The 18917-nt window shown below is 45.6% G+C and overlaps 2 pseudogenes; one reads left to right on the top strand and one right to left on the bottom strand.

The window, feature by feature from the left end:
* Positions 1–5761: 5761 nt before the first annotated feature.
* On the top strand, positions 5762–5921 carry LOC130297873 (U2 spliceosomal RNA; annotated as a pseudogene).
* Positions 5922–17511: 11590 nt separating this feature from the next.
* Positions 17512–17621, bottom strand: LOC130297810 (U2 spliceosomal RNA; annotated as a pseudogene).
* Positions 17622–18917: the final 1296 nt, after the last annotated feature.

Genomic DNA, 18917 nt, shown 5'->3' with positions numbered 1-18917 from the left:
AAAATTCACGTTTTTCTTTAGCTTTCCTAACCCCAACACGGATAAAAAATTATTTTATTTTTAGTTTCATTTTTTCCCACCAGATACTGGTGGGAGTGTTGCGGTCTTTTACTCGTCTGCATTCCTTGTAAAAGGCGATAAAATCAGATAAAACCTGCAGATCTTCTAAAAGGGACACGTTTAACTTCCAGGCATTCCTACCGGTTCTCCTTTTAAAATCACTTTTAACTTTAAAATACAATAATTAATGGTCAGAAAAAACACTGGTAAAAAGATCACAGTTAAAAGGCAGTACTTGATAAGAACAAAAAATAAAATCTATCCTGGAGCTACAGCTTGTATTGCTCCAGGTAACACCGTCTTCCTCTGGTACGTTAAAATTACATTTATTAAAGACATCAGTGAGATTAAAATCTAAAATCAAGTTTTTTAACATAAGAGAAGTCTTATCATAGTTCCTACTCACTGCGTTTGAAAAACGGCTTTCCCCCCTTAAAATACAATTAAAATCACCTGCTAAAACAAGAGGACTAGAATTGTTGGTAAAATCTCCAGCATTTTTATTCTTTCATTCTTATCGGGAGAGCCATAAAAATTTAAAAACTGCCATTTAATACCATCAATAAAATTCTGCCTGGTAAAATTTCGTTAAAACTCTCAATTAAAATGTTTCCTTTAAAAAGTATGGCGACCCCTGCTGATCTGGACTCATTTGATCCAGACCAGACTGATGGACCGTGCACCCAGTCATCTTCATACTCCTTATAATTTAATCTGTGCGGAATGCCACATTCCTGCAGGAATAGGACGGAAGCAGCAAAAACCGACAAGTAATTAAATAGGGCAACCCTTCTTACTCTGGCGCTCACACTTCTCACGTTCAAGGACAGAGCGGACAACTCAGACATGGGAATGTACACGAAAACGTCTTACACCTCTGATTCCCCCTCCGAAGCCTCATACCCCCCAAAATCTGACTCAACTGTACGCATAGAGGAAGCAGGAGAGGAGGCACCATCACTCAGCCGACCCCCCTCCTCCATCATGATAGAGGCATAGTTGTTCTCGGGCATCCTGGCAATCAGGGCTCCAGACTCATTGGGTTCTTCCACCTCTTGCCCCTCCATAGGGGTTGGGTGTTCACTTAGCTCTGTCTCTGGTACCTCAGAGATGGTCACCCCTGTAATCTCCCCCTGGCAGGGAGGAGGGGGGGTATCCCCTACGGGGACCTGTGGAGGAACGTCACTTGGATTCCCTGCATCCGCAGGTACTTCCATCGGCTCCCCCTGGACTCCGCATAGAGTCTTCAGGAGCCCCTCCGCCTTTTAACCTTCACCTCTCCACCCGGATCTTCGCTCTCAGGGGGACCCTGAGCCAGAGGTTGCTGAGGAGCGGATTCGGCCGCTCCTCAGCCGCTGTCCGCTCCTCTCTTAACCCAGCATGCTCCTGGGGGCCAGTTTTTTCACCACTTGCACTTTTTTTGGCCGTCCTCTGCTCTTTAGGGTCCCCTCTTTTTGCCTCTTTTGCCTGAGGGGGGTCTTTCTCCTTCTCCATCTCACCGATTACCTCTTGTGGGGGGGGGGGGTAATCACTGGCTCTGCTTGCCTCGGCTGGTGTCCCGGTTGCTGTCCTTGCTGCCTCCAGGGTTGCCACTGCTGCTCCTTCCTATGTCTGTGGGGACAAGAGGAGAAAAGGTGACCGAGTTGTTGACAGAAATTGCACCTCCCTCCTCTTGTGCATTCCTCTGTTTCCTGCTGTGTGCTACCACATTTTTTGCATGTACTTTTGCAGTTCTCTTTTGTGTGTCCAGATCTGTGACACTTCCTGCAGTAGCTTGGCATCCCCACATAAAAGAGGTCGTCACACATATTATTTATTTTAAAACAAGCTGGTGGTAGTTGTATTCCTCCTGGCAATCTGGCATCTTTTTTGCATGTAACCTGAAATCTCCACTTAGATGTCCAGATGCCACAGCTGTCCATGATTTTTCCTCTGCACTCAACCTTACTAAAATAGACTCGTAAAAACGTCTCAACATCGTGTAGGTTGGCGAAAGGGGAATACATATTTACTACCAACAGCTTGATATCGTCTAGGACATGCTCAATAATCCGGACACCCTGAAGCTTTTTGTCTTTACTCGCAGCCGCTCTGGTAACAAAATCTCTGTGGATGCCATTTTGTGTGAACGTCACATCAAAAATTTACGCTTCGGGTAGTCCTGGATTGCCAATATCTCACCCTTCTGTATTCCAAAAACACCTCCGAGCAAGTCCTCTACGACTTTCAAATCGTCCGCCCTTTTGACTCTCACAGTGTATTTGATCCTAGCATATGCCGGCACAGAACCTGGATCCGGATCATCATCATCCATGGTTCTAACCTCTCTCCACCCGAAGGTCTTGAGAGGCGATCGCTACTCGTTAGCCTGGGACTAAGCCCTCTCCCCAATAGCAACAAGTGGGTGAAGCCCAGGCAATAAACCTGGGCGATCCCACAAGGCCGAGGAGAGGAGTACCCGAGTGCCTTCTGACCAGATCTCCTGTGTTTTTATTTTTATTTTATTTTATTTTTTTTTTATCTAAGAGCCGAGGAACGTGCTCTCGAATCACCCAAAGTGCAAGAAAAAGTGCAAATGTGTTACACTAAAAAAACGTGCACAAAGGATGCGGTCTATCGCAAGCCCTTCTCTGATAGGAGAGAGGCCCCTACAACAAACCTTACCCTTGGCCTCCGGACCAAAAGGCACCTGCGAGGTTCCAGGTTCGATGTCCCTTTTCGCCGAAGCTACTAGGGCACCACAAATGCTCCCGGCATTCCCCTTGGCGTTAGCCAAGGTATCTGCCCGCAGAGCCGATAACGGTAGGTACCCTACCAAAGCAGGAGTACCAGGGGTGTTTGCAGGGAGGTGCGGAACCTAATGGCCACACACACCTCCCCTAGACAGCCAGGAGGGACACCCAGAAGGGCTACCGCATCCTGATAAATCCTGTGAACACACAACACGCAAAAAGTGACACAGTGAGACAAAAATAAATAAATAAGTGAATGTGTGCAGATATACTGCCCGGACATCCGGCCGGATCTATAAAAATTTCTCTGATCCTAGCCAGAAGGCCGGGAACCAAGAGGTGAGTGCCACAAGGTGAAGAGATTATGGTGCCCGTGCTTCAACTCAGTGAGCCAGTATTCCCAGTGAGTTTCGGCACCTCGGGGTCACCACTCCCCGAGGCACAAATGTACCTCGGCTCTAGACCCTCTCAGCCTCATGACGAGACCCGGAGGGAACAGGTCACATCGGGGCAGCCGTCGAGCTGATTCCTCAGAACCAGCCCCGGGAAGCCCTGGTACACCTGCACCCTCCATGCAGCCCCCATCCCCACCAGCCCTATACCGGCGTCGTTTGCCACTGGCATGAAAACTGATAAGAACAGATTATTATTATTATTATTTTTTTTTTTAAACCTTCAGGTTTGAATTAAAACTTAATCGTTCAGGTTTCACGTTTGCCTCTCAGATTACTGAACTTTCATCAAACTCATCATTAGGTTACTTTATCAACATATAACAAAATACACAAAAAAATTAAATACATAGCATAACACCACACCACACCACCCTCATACCCTCACCACGTGTCTCCATTTTAAAAACTTCCAAGTCCCCTCCGCATCATCCTCTCAAAATCTCTTCTTATCCCACAAATATACAGTATGCAATCTATCTAATATCATTCTCATACACTCTCCAACCGACACATCCTTCTTCTTAAATACATACAAATTCCTAACATCCCACAACACCTCCTTAATTATAGCTAATAACACATATAACATTCTCTCCTTCCTCCCACCTACCACACCCAGACCAAACATAATCACTTCAAAAGACGACTTTCTTACCCTCATCAATTCTTTTGCCAACGGACCAATTCCCTTCCACACTTCTTGCGCTCTATAACAATTCCAAAACAAATGCATAATACTCTCATTCCCTCCAAAACCCTCTCTCGGACATCTCTCACTCCTTCCAATCCCACAACTCTTCTGCACCTCTCTTACTGGCAATGCACCATGCAAACTCTGCCATACAACCTCTCTCTGTCTATTAGTAATACCATATGTCTCCAAACTCTTCCGCACTTTACTCACATTCTGTCCTCTCACCATATTAATATTACACTGAACCTCCTTCTCCCTAATACACTTACATAGTTACATAGTACGGTCGAAAAAAGACATATGTCCATCAAGTTCAACCAGGGAATTGAAGGGTAGGGGTGTGGCGCGATATTGGGGAAGGGATGGGATTTTATATTTCTTCATAAGCATTAATGTTATTTTGTTCCAGGAATGTATCTAATCCTGTTTGAAAGCTGTTGATTTTTCCTGCTGTGACCAGTTCCTGAGGTAGACTGTTCCATAAGTTCACAGTTCTTATGGTAAAGAAGGCGTGTCGCCCCTTGAGACTAAAATTTTTCTTCTCCAGAAGGAGGAAGTGCCCCCTTGTTCTTTGGGGGGGTTTAACCTGGAACAGTTTTTCTCCATATTTTTTGTATGGGCCATTAATATACTTATATACGTTTATCATATCCCCCCTTAAACGTCTCTTCTCAAGACTAAACAATTGTAACTCCTTTAATCGCTCCTCATAGCTAAGATGTTCCATGTCCCATATTAGTTTAGTCGCACGTCTCTGCACCCTTTCCAGCTCCACAGTGTCCCTTTTATGTACAGGCGACCAAAACTGAACAGCATATTCCAGGTGAGGCTGTACCAATGCTTTATAAAGGGGGAGTATTATGTCCCTGTCCCTCGAGTCTATGCCTCTTTTTATACATGACAATATCCTGCCGGCTTTGGAAGCAGCAGCCTGACATTGCATGCTATTCTGTAGTCTGTGATCCACAAGTACACCCAGGTCCTTCTCTACCAGTGACTCTGCCAGTTTAATCCCCCCTAAGACATACGACGCATGCAGGTTATTAGTACCCAGATGCATAACTTTACATTTATCCACATTGAACCTCATGTGCCAAGTGGATGCCCAGACACTAAGTCTATGCAAGTAATCTTATAACCTATACACATCCTCTATAGACTGTACCGTGCTACAAAGCTTGGTGTCATCTGCAAAGATAGAAACAGAGCTGTTACTGCCATCCTCTATATCATTGATAAATAGCGGTCCCAGTACAGAACCTTGGGGTACATTACTAATTACCGGGGACCAATCAGAGTACAAATCATTGACCACCACTCTCTGGGTACAATCCATGAGCCAGTGTTCAATCCAGTTACAAACTAAACCATACTCTTCTTCTCCTTTAACACATCCTGTCTCACTCCTAGTAAACCAGACTTTCTCATGAACACCTCAACAAACACATACCAACCAGGACTCACCAAAGCATACGGCTTTCTCAGATCTCTCTCCATCCACCCTAATCTGCATAACACACCCACTCCTAGAAACCCCATCATACATGCAAATTTCTACTGCTCTCCCATGCTCCTCCTCACAGCAAACAATACATTAATCCCCAGATACACTTCAACATTAGGAAAATTAATTCCTCCATTCCTACACTCCTTCATCACATTCTCTCTTCTCACCTTCTCCACTTTCGGTCCCCAGAAAAATACAAACAAAATCCTATTCAACTTTCTCACTGTCATATAATCTGGTGGAAAAACCAAAGCCACATACAGCAGAATTGGCAATATCACACTCTTGATCACCACAATCTTACCAATCATTGACAACTTCTCGGCCTTTTGGCTAAGATCAAGTGTAGTATCTGTTCTTATCAGTTTTCATGCTGGTGGGGATGGGTGCTGCATGGAGGATGCAGGTGTACCAGGGCTTTCCAGGGCTGGTTCTGAGGAATCAGCTCGACGGCTGTCCCGATGTGACCTGTTCCCTCTGGGTCTCGCCATGAGGCTGAGAGGGTCTAGAGCCGAGGTACTTTTGTGCCTCGGGGAGTGGTGACCCTGAGGTGCCGAAACTAACTGGGAATACTGGCTCACTGAGTTGGAGCACGGGCACCATAATCTCTTCACCTTGTGGCACTCACCTCTTGATTCCCGGCCTTCTGGCTAGGATCAGAGAAATTCTTATAGATCCGGCCGAATGTCCGGGCAGTATATCTGCACACATTCACTTATTTATTTCTTTTTGTCTCACTGTGTCACTTTTTGCGTGTTGTGTGTTCACAGGATTTGTCAGGATGAGGTAGCCCTTCTGGGTGTCCCTCCTGGCAGTCAAGGGGAGGTGTGTGTGGCCATTAGGTTCCGCACCTCCCTGCAAACACCCCGGGAACTCCTGCTTTGGCAGGGTACCTACCGTTATCGGCTCTGCGGGCAGATACTTTGGCTAACGCCAAGGGGGATGCCGGGAGCATTTGTGGTCCCCTAGTAGCTTCGGCGAAAAGGGACATCGAACCTGGAACCTCGCAGGTACCTTTTGGTCCGGAGGCGAAGGGTAAGGTTTGTTGGGGGGCCTCTCTCCTATCGGAGAAGGGCTTGCGATAGACCGCATCCTTTGTGCACGTTTATTTAGTGTAACACGTTTGCACTTTTTCTTGCACTTTGGGTGATTCAAGAGCACGTTCCTCAGCTTTTAGATAAAAAAAAAAAAAAAAACTCTCTCATACTCCAAAAATCCAACTTCCTCTTTATTCTAACACCAACCTCTTCCCAACTTTCTCTTCCCTCCAGCCTCTCATCAAACTTAACTCCCAACACCTTAATCGCTCCATCTACACATTTCACACCTACATCCTCTACTTCATTCATCCTTCCAAAAACCTTATACTCACTCTTATCCCAATTAACTCTTAAACCAGAAGCACCACAAAAATATCCAGCCAACAACTTTGCTCTCTGCAAAGCTCCAACATACTTACAGATCACACAAACATCATCCATATATGCCAACACTTTCAAGTCTCTCCCACCACTCCCAGGAATCCTCACACCTCTCATACACTTATCTCTTCTCAACAACTCCAACAAAGGCTCTATCGCACATATAAAGACCAAGGGCGACAGGGGACACCCCTGTCTCACTCCAGAACACACATTCACTTTCTTACTAACCCAGCCATTAATTAATACTTTACTATACACTCCATCATACAATACTCTAATCATTTTTACAAAGTCATCCGGAAAACCCATTCTATCCAACACTTTAAATAAATACTCATGCGACAACCTATCAAACGCTTTCTCAAAATCCAAAGACAACACTCCAACACACTGGTCTCTACCCAAGCAATCCCATAACATATAACGCAACAACCCCAAATTCTCACTTATCCTTCTTTTTGGCACACCACATACTTGCTCTTCTCCAATCACCTGATCAATCACATCCCTCATTCTATTCGCCAACACCTTTGCAAGAATTTTATAATCAACATTTAATAACGTAATCGGTCTCCAATTTCTCACATCCTTTCTATCCCCTTTTTTTTAAAGATCAACACCACCACTCCACTCTTCATACTTTCCTCCAATCTACCATTCTTACACACAAAATCATAAATCTCCACCAAATCCTCTTTCACAGTCTCCCACATTCTTATATAAAATTCAACCGGCAACCCATCCTCACCTGGTGTCTTATTTCTAGCCATACTTATAATCACCAACTCCAACTCTTTCACCAGACTATCTGCCTCCCCGTCATGCCTATCTGCCTCCCCGTCACTCCAACTCTTTCACCAGACTATCTGCCTCCCCGTCATGCACTCTGCTCTCAATCTTCCCAATCACCTCAGACTGCAGACCAATATCACACTCCTTCTCAGCATATAAATCCTTATAAAAATCCTCAACCACACTCAACACTCTTTTACCTTTAACCATCACACCATCCTTATCATACACCTCTATCAACTCCTCTCTTTTACCAGACACCCTTTTAAAGAAAAACCTTGAGCATCTCTCACCCTTCTCCAACTTATTCAACTTAGCCTGATACACAATCTCTCTTCCTCTCTCCAACATCCACTTCTCTACTTCCTTCTTAATCTCTTCAATCTCACTCTCCACACAACCACCACTCTTCCTCCATTTTTTCAAAAAGATCAATCTCTTCTGCAGCCACTCATACCTTCTTCTCTTTCCCGCAGCTCTCTTATACCCCTCTCTCTTAAAGAAAACATGCGTTCTCTCCTTCACCCAACTCCACCACTGCAATACATCCACAAAATCAGCTTTCCTCCTCTTCCAAACCTCATACTTCTTCACATACCTCTCATACACCCCTCCCTCCTCCATCAAACTAACATTCAATTTCCATAAACCACGCCCACTCATACATTCCACATTAAACCCCAAACCACATCTTACACACTCATGATCTGAATACAATACCTTCATTTGCATATACTCCCTACCCACCACTCCTTTTGACACAAAACACATATCCAATCTTGAAGCACACTTTCCCCTATCTGAAAAATAAGTCGGACACACATCAACATTACATAACCTAGCCACATCTTGCAACCTCAAATCATTCACCACATTCCTCAACATTCTACCAGATACATCAATCTTACTCCCTTCAATCTCACAATTGAAATCCCCCACACATACCATAGGCTCTCTCCCCGGCAAAAACAACTTTAACTTCTCAAACAACTCCACCCTCTCATTCTTCTTAACAGACGCATACACATTAAATATTCGAACCTTAACTCCAGCCACCTCCACCTTAACCATCAAACACCTTCCCTCTTCAATCACTGTATAACTCTCTACCTTGAACCTCTTATCCTTAAATAACACACCAACCCCATCATTCCTATTTACAGAAGACATAGACCACACAGCATCCCCATATCCCCACTCCACCAACCCACACTCTTGTACACAAATAACATCAGCCCCCATACCTGCCAACTCCTGCAAAATTGCAGCCCTCCTAACCCTACTCCTAAACACCCTAACATTAGATGAAATTATTTTAAAAGGCATACTACCATCCCCATATGAAAAAAAACAAACAAAGGAAAAAACACAACAAAACAATCAAATATATACAAAAGAAAACACCAATCAATGCGATGTTCTTCGGGTTAAGGTACCAAGCGGTACTTGTCCATCACCTTGTTGATCCACCTCGGATCTAAATAAAGGTTCAAAAGGGTTTCTCGTACTTAACGAGGTCTCCTCACTCCTCTCAGCCCATTCTTTCTTTCTCGCTTTTTTGGATACCTTTGACACAAATCATCTGCCACTTTCTTCCCTCTATGCCTTCCTGAAGGCACAGCACTCTCTGAATCGGTAGTAAACTCTTCAATCACAGACTCATCCTCCATCTCTACCTCCAACTCCTTCTGCACCACAGCCACAGTCTTGCTCTCCATAAGTTTATGTCCAGATTTTCCCTCCAAAACAGATTTTCCCTCCAAAACAGATTTTCCCTCCAAAATGGGTTTTCCCTACAAAATTGGAGTCCCCTCCATCACAGCACTTGTCTCCCTTTTCTCTCTCTCTTCCAGGTATCTGTTTCCCTCCTCCTGCTTCCTTTCTACCTCTTTCTGCCTTTCAATCTTCACCTCCTCCCTCCTTTTTCTCTCTTCCGGGCACTCTCTCATCACATGTCCACACACATGGCATTTTTTTGGCATAGGACACGCATTAGCCTCATGTCCTTCTTTCTGGCAATTCCTGCACACTTTCACTGGCGCACAATCCTCCTTCACATGCCCAAACATATGACACTTGCGACAATAGGTCGGCTGTCCAGGGTACGTAAGATACCCCCTCTGCCCCGCAATCGAAAAACTCGCCGGAGGGTTCTTCACTCCATATATCCCATTTACATCCGGCTTCAGCTTCACATAGTACTTGTATTCAGCATTAAAAACTCCCAATATACTCTTCTGCGGTATTCCACCTTTAACACTCTCACAGTACTGCTTTAGGAAATTCTCAATCAGTCTCACATCCATAAAAGGGTTATACACTCTGACCAACACAGGCTTCTCTTCCAATTCAAACATGGGCTCAAAAGACACATTCTTCATAACCACATTCTCTTTGTTCTCACGTAAACCATGATAAAAGAAATGGCAATGATCAATAGCACGAAAGCTCACATCATAAATACCTGTCCACCTACTTTCCTGTAGACAAAAGACTTCCGACATCGGTATTCCAGCCATATCCTCCACCAAGCAACGCCCCACAAACGTGATCTTATTCTTTTCTTCATCTTCAACTGCCACCTTCACCCGAATCGTGTTCTTAATAAAGCCATTCATCCTGTCGGTCCAGAAACCACAGTATCACTTTTGTAGAGCACTCCGCCAAGCAGAGTCACTCGCACTCCCTGACCCAGACTAAGCTTTCTTTTTTTTATTTTATTTTTTTATCTAAATCCGAGGAACGTGCTCTCGATTCACCCAAAGTGCAAGAAAAAGTGCAAACGTGTTACACTAAAAAAAACGTGCACAAAGGATGCGGTCTATCGCAAGCCCTTCTCCAATAGGAGAGAGGCCCCCCAACAAACCTTACGCTTCGCCTCCGGACCAAAAGGTACCTGCGAGGTTCCAGGTTTCGCCGAAGCTACTAGGGGACCACAAATGCTCCCGGCATCCCCCTTGGCGTTAGCCAAGGTATCTGCCCGCAGAGCCGATAACGGTAGGTACCCTGCCAAAGCAGGAGTACCCGGGGTGTTTGCAGGGAGGTGCGGAACCTAATGGCCACACACACCTCCCCTAGACCGCCAGGAGGGACACCCAGAAGGGCTACCGCGTCCTGACAAATCCTGTGAACACACAACACGCAAAAAGTGACACAGAGAGACAAAAAAGAAATAAATAAGTGAATGTGTGCAGATATACTGCCCGGACATCCGGCCGGATCTATAAAAATTTCTCTGATCCTAGCCAGAAGGCCGGGAATCAAGAGGTGAGTGCCACAAGGTGAAGAGATTATGGTGCCCGTGCTTCAACTCAGTGAGCATATCCTCCCACTGAGCTTCGGCACCTCGGGGTCACCACACCCCGAGGCACAAAAGTACCTCGGCTCTAGACCCTTTCAACCTCATGGCGAGACCCGGAGGGAACAGGTCACATCGGGGCAGCCGTCGAGCTGATTCCGCAGAACCAGCCCCGGAAAGCCCGGGTACACCTGCATCCTCCATGCAGCACCCATCCCCACCAGCCCCACCGTACACCGGCATGAAAAACTGATAAGAACAGATAAGGTTTCATCAGAACGTCATTACTCGTATATGCTCAAAACATATTGATGTTAAATGAGCTATGACTTCATCATATTGAAACCTACCTTTTTATTTAAAAAAAAAAATAAAATAGACAAAAATATAAATTGCCAAATAAACAAAGACAAACTCAAAAAGCAAAACAAACACACAACCTACCACCAAAAAGTCCTAGACCCTTATATTACCAAATATCCATATTTCTCCGAAAAAACCATGATGAGATCCAGATAAATTGGATGCGTAGAAATTTTGAGCCGTTCCTTTTTTATGATTGCAGCCAAACCAACCTGTATTTTATAGGTCTCTAAAAACCGATCTAGATCCCATTGCAATCTATCCAACAACCTACCTCTTTGGAATTTCATATTGAATTTACTCTTAATCTCCTCAATTCTCCTCTCAAAAAATAATTTGTCCTCTCTTGACAAATGTCCTTTCACATACTTCTCCACCTGATCTTCTTCTATGTTTGAACCAGATGGTTCTTCTTGTTCTTCTTGTTCTTGATATGCACTACTGTGCACAGCTTCCGAGATTAATTCCTCCTTATCTCTCCGAATCTGTATCACACTGTACATCTTCCAAAGCAGATTCCTCGATTACAAACATTTATTTGTCTTTTTCTTCATCTTTACTCTTCACAAATCCCTTAATCTCCGGCTCCTCTTTTTCATCTTGTACAGAACTCAATTCATCCCTTTTTTTCTTCCTCTTTGGGCAACTTGCATATAAATGACCAATTTTGCCACACAAGTTACATTTCTTTCTCTGATCACATGACGATGTTTAATGACCTTCTTTCTGACACTTCTCACACCATGAAAATGTACACTCTTCTTTCAAGTGACCATACCGTTTACATCTCCTACAAAAGCTTTTCATTCCAGCAAAAAATAGATCACCATTCACAACCCCTATCTTGAACCGAGAGGGGGGTAAGATTATCCTCCCATCAGCCTCCTCCATAAATTTTACCTTGAATTTCCATTTTGTGGACCAAAAGCCATACTGGTTAAAAATTTTACCCAGCGACACAACTTCAGCACAAAATTGAGTATGGAATGTATGGGCTATACATCCTCACAGTCAGTATCCTTTCTTTTTTTGGAAAATGAGGGAGAACCTCCACCCCCTGCTAAACCGAGTCAGACTTAAAAGTCTCAATTCTTTTACAAAATAAGTCACAGTCCTCTTCAGACACAAAAATGATATCATAACATCCCTTCCTTGGGAATTCAAGCATTGAAAGAACTTGTACCTTGTTAATCTTTAAAAGGCCAAACAAGAGTTCCTCCACGACAAACGAAAGTCCTTTCTCTCTCTTCTGTAGGTCCTTAAGCACAATCCGTACTCCATTCTTTAGTCTCCCAAAGAAAGGCAAATCTCCTTCTCCAGATCCAGCCACATCCGATACTTCCGCCATCTTGCGATGAATCTTGTCCAAACAGGAACAGGAAAACACTCCCCCACCAATTGTGGGCAGTGAAGGGGGATCGCTCCCCGTTGTCTGGGGACTAAGCCCGCTCCCCAATAGCTGCGAGGGGGTGAAGTCCTCCCGTAAGGAAGGACAATCCCCCAGACACCCTTCGGCCAGACCAGATGCAGATATCCTACTTTTTTTTTTTGCCGAGGAACGTGCTCTCGATTCACCCAAAGTGCAAGAAAAAGTGCAAACGTGTTACACTAAAAAACACGTGCACACAGGATGCGGTCTATCGCAAGCCCTTCTCCGATAGGAGAGAGTCCCCCCAACAAACCTTACCCTTCGCCTCCGGACCAAAAGGTACCTGCGAGGTTCCAGGTTCGATGTCCCTTTTCGCCGAAGCTACTAGGGGACCACAAATGCTCCCGGCATCCCCCTTGGCGTTAGCCAAGGTATCTGCCCGCAGAGCCGATAACGGTAGGTACCCTGCCAAAGCAGGAGTACCCGGGGTGTTTGCAGGGAGGTGCGAAACCTAATGGCCACACACACCTCCCCTAGACCGCCAGGAGGGACACCCAGAAGGGCTACCGCATCCTGACCAATCCTGTGAACACACAACACACAAAAAGTGACACAGTGAGACAAAAAGAAATAAATAAGTGAATGTGTGCAGATATACTGCCCGGACATCCGGCCAGATCTATAAAAATTTCTCTGATCCTAGCCAGAAGGCCGGGAATCAAGATGCAGATATCCTACACCTGATCTTAGCCAAAAGGCCGAGAAGCGATAACCGTGAAAGGGGCGGGCCCAACAATGTCCCCTTCATGTGCACTATCACTGCTTGCAGGAAGGGAGGCTGGCAGGCAGCCTAGCATACACACTCTGGCTGGGTGGCAGTCAGCCACCAGTACACACAGCAGACCCTAAACCCATATCATTATTGCAAAGCAGAAGACAGGAGCCCATTGCACTCCAATGGAGCATTTTTAAATGCAATCCATTACCCGGATTTGCCAGGAACCCTTCTTACTCCTCCTACTTGCATGTGACACTGGGCTTAGGATCTGCATAGGAAACACACACACAAGCACACACCTACCTTTGTTGCCTGCAGATGCCTCCTTGGCTGTCCCCAAATGGTATCAAACCAACAGCCACGGGAAGCTGTAAGGATAGAGGACATGCCTGCATCCTATTGGACTCACTTGTTTTGGTTAAATCTGGGTTATTTGACAACCTATGGCGGTGATGATTCTGCTCATGGCAGTGCTGATTCTCATAAAGCTGTTGGTTCTGTGAAGGTTCTAGGCGACATCACAATCTCCATGGTTACATACACAACAAAGGTGAGTTGGAGTTTACACTTTGCAATGCCAGTGGAAGTGAGTGACATCATAGCACAGTAGTTCTAAGGGTTCTAGATGGATGCAACAATCTCCTGTTGCTTCTCTGAAGGTTCTAGACGACATCACCATCTCCATGGTCACATACACAGCAAAGGTGAGATGTTGTTTACATCTCGCGATGTCAGTGGTATTGAGTGACATCATAGCACAGTGCTAAGGCTCCTGGAAGCAGCAACAATATCTCAATGGAGAATACATTTATATATGTGTGTGTGTATATATATATATATATATATTTCTTCGCCAAATTCATTTTTAAACCCGTTTTCACCTCTTTCTCCCTTCTTATCCTCTTAATTTCTTCCTTCCTCTTCTTTTCTCTGCATATTATTTTTCTTTTTCTTCTTCGTCTTATTCAGAGCCTATCATTGCAGCAATGCTTATTCAATACCGCCAGCAGATGGAGACACTGGGGGATCATTTTCAAAGGATTTAGACAGATTTTCCTGTCTACATTTGTCGCACAGAAAGGTGCAGCCTAAATATGTGCGACTTTTCTGCAACTTTTGCTCAAGAGGATTTTTAGAACATTATGCATTGGTGCTGAATTGATCAAAAGCAACTTTTCAGCGACAAGTCGCATCAGCTGAAAGCACGCCGAAATGTCAGACCATGTTGGAGCAGGTTTAAATACAGTCTAAAGGATAGAGCTCAAAGTATGTGCACGAAATTCATCAAGAGCATTGCGCCTCAGTTTGGTCTATATTGATGCGGGAGACAGCCAGCTTTGATAAATACCCCCCACTATATTGCACCATTGGTTGTGAGCAGAAGTTTGTAAAAACAAATGCCTCTTAGCTGATGACCTATCCATTCTTGCAACAGATGGCCGGCAACATTTGTTTTTATCTTTCCAATACCACAGAACCAATGCATGGTCAATCAACAGCAATGACACACCTGTGTGAACAGCCAGGAGACCCCCATGTATGTCAATTAGGAAAATTCAGCACCCACCAGCTAAAAGACAGCTTAAAACCTTTAACTTATTTTTGATTGAAAGAGCTTTATTTTCCGTTCAGTCATTACAATACACAGCAAAGGTTCCCTAAGCTATACATCGCACACCATGCTACTCTATCATTCAGCTCAATCCTGCAATAGAAAGGCACAAGAGATCGAACAAAAACCAAATAATACAATCTGTGATCGGGGTAGGGAGGGGGCGGATCACAGGGCCAAACTGTTGGGCTGTATCTTCAGGGAGACATGGGAGAAGGAGAGGGGTCTTCACTCCTCTTCTTCCTCATCAACGGCCGGGCTGTCCAAGATGGAGTAGTCTCTAAGCAGGGTCTTGATGAACCTGCGGCAGTCCCGGACGGACATGTTCTCCCTGTTGATCACGAGGCGGTTCCTGGCAAGCCACACTGCGTCCTTAAAACAGTTCATAAGGCGCCAGGCCTCCTGGATGGCCTCCACGTCGTGGGTCCCAGGGAACAGGCCGTAAAGCACCGAATGGTACGATTGGCAGCTCCTGGGCACTGAGTCTCTGAGTTCATGTTCTAGGGCGTCCAACAGACCCTGTGCAAAGGGGCACTGCCAAAACATGTGGAAAGATGTTTCCTCCACGTAGGGGCACCGGGGGCAGTACCGGGTTTTGCACAGGTCGCGGGCATGCATGAATGACCTGAGAGAGAGACCTCCCATGACGGCCATCCACGACAAGTCCTTGTGTCCATTGGTAAGCCGCTTTGAGGCCACATTGTTCCAAACTGTCTCTGCAGTGGCTGCGGGGAGTCCCGGAACCAGCTCGGTCAAGTCCTTAGCTTGAGCTTGTGGATTGTCTTCGGCTTCCATAGGTCGGGTTTCAGTCCTTCCAGCTGGTGCTCCCTCACAAACCGAACAACATCCCCATAGAACCAGGGAGTGTTCCAGTTGTAAGGGATGGAGCTGTCCCACTTGTCCCAGCCCAGCTGTCTCCAGAGGGGCATGAGAAGCAAGCGAGACATGGACCTGCCCGCTGAGCCAGTCTTTTCAACAAGAGTCCGCTGCACCGTGACACATGCAAAGGAGGCCCTCAGCAGAGTGGGGATGTCGTGTATTCCCTTCCCACCCTTGCGGGGCTCCTTGTACATCACGGACCTCTTGACTCTGTCCATTTTGCCCCAGACGAAGCCAAACACTGTCCGGGTGATGGCCTTGCAAACGGTGGTATGGGGAGGCCAGGCCTGTGCGGTATATTGGAGCACAGGCAAGACTTCACTCCGCAGGACAAGTGCCTTGCCTTCCATCGTGAGCTTTCTGGAGCTCCACAGTCCGATCTTCGAGTTTATCCTTCCTAGTTGGTCTTGCCAAGATTTAAGGGCCACTCCTTCCTTCCCGAACCAGACTCCAAGAATTTGAATGAAGTCCGGCTTAACAGTAAAGGGGAAGGGGGCGGAAGAAGCCAGGTGTCATTCCCCGAAGAGCATGGCCTCCGACTTCCCGCAGTTGACTTTTGCCCCCAAAGCTCTGCCGAAGTCCTCGCAGGTCTGGACGAGTGCAGTCACCGAACGCTGGTCAGCGCAGAAGACGGTCACGTCGTCCATGTAGAGCGAGCACTTGACCTCGTGGCGATCTGGTCCTGGTGCGGTGATCCCTCTGATCTCTCCATTCTGCCGGATAGTCTCAGCGAAGCTAAAACCTTTAACTTATTTTTTTTTAATCTAAAGCCGAGGAACGTGCTCTCGATTCACCCAAAGTGCAAGAAAAAGTGCAAACGTGTTACGCTAAAAAAAAACGTGCACAGAGGATGCGGTCTATCGCAAGCCCTTCTCCGATAGGAGAGAGGCCCCCCAACAAACCTTACCCTTCGCCTCCGGACCAAAAGGTACCTGCGAGGTTCCAGGTTCGATGTCCCTTTTCGCCGAAGCTACTAGGGGACCACAAATGCTCCCGGCATCCCCCTTGGCGTTAGCCAAGGTATCTGCCCGCAGAGCCGATAACAGTAGGTACCCTGCCTAAGCAGGAGTACCCGGGCTGTTTGCAGGGAGGTGCGGAACCTAATGGCCACACACACCTCCCCTAGATCGCCAGGAGGGACACCCAGAAGGGCTACCGCATTCTGACAAATCCTGTGAACACACAACACGCAAAAAGTGACACAGTGAGACAAAAAAGAAATAAATAAGTGAATGTGTGCAGATATACTGCCCGGACATCCGGCCGGATCTATAAAAATTTCTCTGATCCTAGCCAGAAGGCCGGGAATCAAGAGGTGAGTGCCACAAGGTGAAGAGATTATGGTGCCCGTGCTTCAACTCAGTGAGTCTATCCTCCCAGTGAGTTTCGGCACCTCGGGGTCACCACTCCCCGAGGCACAAAAGTACCTCGGCTCTAGACCCTCTCAGCCTCATGGCGAGACCCGGAGGGAACAGGTCACATCGGGGCAGCCATCGAGCTGATTCCTCAGAACCAACCCCGGAAAGCCCTGGTACACCTGCATCCTCCATGCAGCACCCATCCCCACCAGCCCCATACCGGCATCACAGTCCACCGGCATGAAAAACTGATAAGAACAGATACTACACTTGATCTTAGCCAAAAGGCCGAGAAGCGAAAACCTTTAACTTATTGCCATCACTACCTGGAATAAAAACACCACTCACACATTTATCCTTCTGCACATTCTTCAACAGGCCCTCTAAAACGCATATAAACAGAATTGGGGAGAGTGGGCATCCCTGTCTGACTCCAGACAAAACATTAAAAACAGGCCCCACATGCCCATTAACTAAAATCTGACTTGTCTCCCCATGATAAAAACTCTTAATAACAGATAATAACTTTTCTGGAATACCTAAGTGTTTTAAAGCAATGAACATAAAATCATGTGCAACCTTATCATAAGCCTTTTCGAAATCTATGGACTCAACAAACAGTGCATTCTTGTTAAAATTACTGTAATAAATAGAGTTTCTTAAAAGCAATAAATTATCTGTTATTTTTCTTTTCGGTACTGCACAAACTTGGTATTCTCCCACAAGGTGGTCCACTACATCACTCAGTCTATTAGCCACAATCTTAGCAATTATCTTGTAGTCACAATTTAATAAAGTTTTAGGTCTTCAATTTTTAAGATCTCTGCCATCACCTTTTTTTATGAATTAATGTTATGACCCCTTTCTTCATAGATTCAGCTAAAACACCTGAGTTAAAAACATATTGCACCACCCGTGTGAACTCTTTACTTAAAATATTCCAGAACGCAGAATAAAACTCAGCGGGGAGACCATCACAGCCTGGTGTCTTCACTTTGGCCATCTTATCCAGGGCCTGCTTTATCTCCCGTTCACTAACATCATCAGTCAAAAAAGCAACTTTTTCAACAGGAACATTATTCTCCAAAATATTAAAATAATCATTCATCTCCGTCTCACTGGCTCTGCTCTTATTGCTAAAAAGTGTCTCATAAAATCTGCCAATCTCCTTTACCATCTCCTCTCCAAAAACTCCCCCCGTAGGAGTAAAAACAGATTGAAAAACCCCTTTAGCATTAAAACATTTTTTAAAGAAATACCGTGTACACTGCTCATTTTCTTCTAGATGTTGCACTTTAGACTTATATACAATATATATTTTTTTTTATCTAAGAGCCGAGGAACGTGCTCTTGAATCACCCAAAGTGCAAGAAAAAGTGCAAACGTGTTACACTAAAAAAAAAAACGTGCACAAAGGATGCGGTCTATCGCAAGCCCTTCTCCGATAGAAGAGAGGCCCCCAACAAACCTTATCCTTCGCCTCCGGACCAAAAGGTACCTGCGAGGTTCCAGGTTCGATGTCCCTTTTCGCCGAAGCTACTAGGGGACCACAAATGCTCCCGGCATCCCCCTTGGCGTTAGCCAATGTATCTGCCC

Source organism: Hyla sarda, chromosome 13, assembly GCF_029499605.1.
Source record: "Hyla sarda isolate aHylSar1 chromosome 13, aHylSar1.hap1, whole genome shotgun sequence".
Taxonomy (NCBI): domain Eukaryota; kingdom Metazoa; phylum Chordata; class Amphibia; order Anura; family Hylidae; genus Hyla; species Hyla sarda.
Note: the sequence above shows the minus strand (reverse complement) of the source record. Positions and strands in the feature narration are given on the sequence as shown.